The following is a 4,799-nucleotide window of genomic DNA, read 5'->3' as shown; positions in this document are numbered from 1 at the left end:
TCTCATTTGTCCGTCGCCCTGTTTTTGAGCTCTACGTTAGGGACAAATACCGACTGGCACGAATTTCCACCCTGACCAGTAGTACCCCATTATTGCGGCACGTGTCGTCTGCCACTTGGCCGCTCTCTTAAAGGGGTCGTGAAACGTTTTCCGGAAATTTTGCACGGCTTAGTTAAATGGAATCCTTGTCCTGCATCATATAATATACCTCGATTCGTTTCATCGCCCGCGTTGATTTAATAGCGACAAAAACAGAATTTTGGTTTCCTAGCGCGCGTCCTCCTCAACTCAACAGAGTACGTCATAGCGCTAAGCCAATGAGAAGCTCCCGTTGCCGGAGCCTGCTGAGCCAAAGTTGACCAAGCTCGGTGTATTTTAGAGGTTCTAATTGTGCCCTACTCTACGCTCACACAGGGTTTTTTAATATGGCCGACGCCTAGGTTCCTTCCTGGGTTCCAGCGTCGCTGTGCTGCTATAGTGAACTAGAATATAGTCGCTACTGTTAAAACATGGTTACATCGTGGGCTTTGAGCCTTACGCCGACGCAACTTTTCGGGTGCCAGGTCGGCGAAGATGGACCCTGCGAGCGACCGGTACAGTAACACTTGTGTCGAGAGGCCGCGGTAACCGCGGCACAACTCCGGCTTGCAGAAGCCCCGACCGTCAGCCTCCCGATCCCAGCCGTTTCGGAACTACGCATTGGTATGTATGTCCGAGTCTTGCAGCCTAGCCTACGTTTGACCGTTGCGAGAGTGCGCAATCGCTAACCGAAGCTTTCGAACAGGTGCAGCTGCGGGCGGTGCGTGCCGATGCCGACTGCTCTTGAGAGCATCTGGCGAGATCCCGGCGGCGACTACGTAGCTGAAGCAGCCGTCTGGGTGTTACAGATCATCCGCATTTACTCCAAATGCTTCTTGATCATGGACTGCTAGTCGAGAACACAAGGTAAGAACCTTGAGCGAAAGGCGACATAACTTGAACAAGCGGCACCTGTTTTTCATTTTCTCGAGCAAGAAATGCTGTAATGAAATCTATTGCGGAAGGCAGTGTTAATAAAATAAAGCTTCCCCTTTAACGTTACTTACCTGCGATCATCTACACTGTCTACAGTGTTGATATTGCGCCACGTTAGCGCGAACACATCGCTGGTTTTCATATTTTTCTTGTTTTCGTAGAAGCGCATGAGCATGACGTTTCACCATGCAAATTACTGGTTTGCTTAATTCCATGCACGAGTAAATGAGAAAACACGCATCATCTGATAGTGTGAACTTGCTAAATGGAAAGGGCATGCACATTGATGTGAAGTAACGAGGGGGGGGGGGACGCTGTCCGGACAAATTTGCTTGTTTTATTAGCCAGTTATGACCTTCAGCAAGTGCAGCACTTCAAAACATAAATACATAAGGAATGCCACAAGACATGCAGTAAATAAGTACAAAAGCAATCTCATTTCGGAGGACTCTGTGCTAGTAGCCTGTCTCCTGCGGAAGCTGTGGGAAAATGCACTAAAAAACAACTCAGAAAAGAAAAACACACAGAGCAGGACTGGCTTCTGCAGACGATCACTAACTAGCCCGACAACTCTTGTTATAGCCTGTCCCCACTTGCTGCCAGAACAATCACCATACCAGCACTCAAAGTTTTATTTGCTAGTTTTTTTTTTTACCCACTTGCATTAGGTGAGTGTTGTATAGTGTGCAAATATAATTAAAAAAATTGACTTCACTGATACCATCATCAACACCTGCACACAGTAAACCTCTCCAAAATGCTTTGACACTGACATTTTACATGTGCTGAAATGTAACAACCAAAAAAAAAAAAAAGAAAGACGTTCTCCCAAAGGCCAGTACACCGAAACTTCCACAGTTTGAGTAAGTGTAGGAAATTTTACAGTTAGCAAATGAAGTTATAGAGTAGTTTTGCGGCACTTGCAGAAAGTTTGGCACGTGCCGTGTTGTGGGAAAACAACGGAGAGCTGTTGACAGAAGTGCACTTGTAGTTTATGGCTCCTTCGAATAGAATGACTCCATGCACAGAGCTGCTTAATGCATAAGTCGCATACTTAACATCTTCGTGCTATGCGGATGATATCAGCGTGGACATTGACATCGGCCACAACACTAGTATAGAGGGTGTAAGACGACTACCAGGTTTTTTCAGTCAAAAGCTGCATTGCCTTCAGGCATTATTTTGCTGCAGTAGCAAATTGTGATTGCACTGGAGTTCTAATATTGGGTGGGTCTCATTCTCTCTCAATCACCTGCAGCAGAATTCAAAGTTTGCCATACTTCCAGGGAGAATAAATTGACAGTGAAAGTTACACTGTACAGCTTCTGTTAGATGGGAATTAATTGTACAGATGCATGAATAACTTTCAAATTTGTAAAAGACCTAAATCATATTTTCATTTTGCTATGCTGAAAAGTGAATATTGCTTTTTCTCTTGTCAACAGGAGGCACCACTACATCTGCTACAGCCAGCTTGCGCACTGGCTTTGGGGGTGCCTCGGCAGACATCACAGTAAAGTCCTCCCTATTTGTAATGCAAGCCAAATAAGGGAAAGGTTTCCATCTGACAGTTACACTGGTTTCCAGTTTGTGCAAGGTTTGTAGAGTCATCACCTTATTCATTCTGAAACAAGCTGGAAAATATGAGAAGAGAGAATTGCAGGACAGCTGGACTAATAACTGGAATTTTACTAAAGGATAGAGGCAAAAGAAGACTTGCACAGAGATGCACATGTAAAAAAGGCCCCGAAAGACTGTTGACCGATTTCTTAGCCACACACACGTCCTTAGCCTTTGCAGTATAGTGTGCCTTTGGACTTGGATCTGTGGCTTCCCTTTTGTAACGAGTGGTTCTTGACCATAAGGAATTTGCTTTTTTTTTAGATTTTGATTTTTTAGACCCTTTCTGCTTTCCACGCTTTCACTGCTTTGGGGGTTTTTCGTGCACGTGCATTTCTGTGCGAATCTTCTTTTGCCTCTTTCCTTCAGTAACATTTCAGTTGTTAGTCAAACTTTGTCTTGTGCTCCTCTCACGTGTTTCGTCTTCTGGCTGGTTTTAAGATGAATCAGTACCAACTCATCCAGTTGTTAGTCTTGTTGATATCACTAGCCTGACTGCACCCACTGCTGGGCAAATGCTTCTCCCATATCCATCCGAATAACCCGATCCTGTGCCAGGTGCATGATTCTCGCAAACTTCCTAATTTCATCTGCTTGCCCGAGTTTCTGCCGCCCCCTGCTAAACTTGCCTTCCCTTGGAATCTAAAAGACATATATAGGCTCACTTAGAATGAATTTTGTGTACTCACTCCCTTCCTTTACCTTTGATGGGTAGAATTTTTCTTCTTTTGGAACTGACCGCAGATACATCAGCTGCATCCATATGATCCCCGCAGACTTCCTAATCTCATCTGTCTGCCCGAATTTCTGCCGCCCCCTGCTACGCTTGCCTTCCCCTGGAATCTACAAGACATATATAGGCTCACTTAGAATGAATTTTGTGTGCTCACTCCCCACCTATACCGTTGATGGGTGGAATTTTTTTTAGCACTGACCGCAAATGCATCATAATTGTGCAGTTGTGTATATACCTGCTTGTATAGATGTCTCTCCCATATCTATCCAAATAACCCGATCCTCTGTCAGCTGCATCCATCTGATCCCCGCAAACTTTTTATCTGCCTGCCTGAGTTTCTGCTGCCCCCTGCTATACTTGCCTTCCATTGGAATCTACAAGACATATATAGGCTCACTTAGAATGAATTTTGTGTACTCATTCTCTAACTATACCTTTGTTGGATGCATTTTTTTTTTATTTAGCACTGACCTCAACACATCATGATTGTGAAGCTGTATATACACATTTGTATATTTAGGAGAGAGGAAGACAGCAAAGAAGCGTGAATAAAAGATGTCTTGCTCTAGGTCAACTTCCTTCTAGCCTAAAAATTTTGTATGTGCTGATGAACCTGCGGCTAACCAATAAATTATTTTGAAAGCAACATGTCTCTAACACTCATTTGGTAACATTAGATAATGCCCAAATGTACTACAAAGTGGTGGTCCTTGTGGCACTGACAAACCTAGATTTTCTAGTTGCCGCGTTCACCTTTACACGGCCTCGAAAAATAGTGGCTCATGGGGAATAGAAAAATCAAACCGTTTTCTGCAAAAGCTGCTTTGAAAGGTGGCCACTATTTTCAGCATTTTGCAGTCTCATTCAGAAGCAAGCCAGCATAATCTGCAATCTGTAGACATGCATACAATAATATGTGCCTTATACTTTGAAATGTACCAGACTTTAACCAGTCATAAAACAGCGTGCTGAAAAGGTATGTATAGTAAAGCCTCCTTCGTTGATGATACCCGTAGTTTGCATGAAAACATCTGCACTAGAACCTGCATGACGTTGAGTTAATTGGCCTGCTGGTTGAATATGCCACCAAAATGCTGGTAATACAATGAACTTTGTCGGTGCTGGGGTCAAGTCTAGAAATATAAAGTTGGGATGATTTAATTGTGAAACCTTGCTGCTGAATTCACTGCAGGCTAGAATGTAACAGGATTAAAGGGCAGCTGTAGACGTAAGGGCAGTCCACATTGTCACGGCATCTTATGCGTCCTAGTACACATATCTACATACCGTGCATGTTTTGCTAGTAAACAATGTATCCACAGATTTGCGAAGCTCCAAGAATGCTACACTGATGCTGTCTGAGTAGCTGCTTGTGTCGCTGAATATTGTGAAAGCCTTTTGATGGAACGAAAACTGCTTGGTGAATACT

At 43.8% G+C, this 4,799-nt stretch overlaps 1 long non-coding RNA gene across 2 annotated transcripts; it reads left to right on the top strand.

Moving 5' to 3' along the window:
• Positions 1 to 270: 270 nt before the first annotated feature.
• Positions 271 to 4,016, top strand: LOC146192643 (uncharacterized). Of its 2 annotated transcripts, XR_014706772.1 has the most exons (4): positions 271 to 702; positions 785 to 945; positions 2,460 to 2,611; positions 3,835 to 4,016. It is a non-coding gene; the product is annotated as an uncharacterized LOC146192643 (long non-coding RNA). The 2 variants fall into 2 exon arrangements; XR_014706771.1 differs by having other exon boundaries at positions 279 to 702; positions 2,460 to 4,016.
• The last annotated feature ends 783 nt before the right edge of the window (positions 4,017 to 4,799 follow it).

This window comes from Amblyomma maculatum, chromosome 4 (assembly GCF_055883805.1).
Source record: "Amblyomma maculatum isolate TAMU_Amacu chromosome 4, ASM5588380v1, whole genome shotgun sequence".
In the NCBI taxonomy this organism is placed as follows: Eukaryota; Metazoa; Arthropoda; class Arachnida; order Ixodida; family Ixodidae; genus Amblyomma; species Amblyomma maculatum.
Note: the sequence above shows the minus strand (reverse complement) of the source record. Positions and strands in the feature narration are given on the sequence as shown.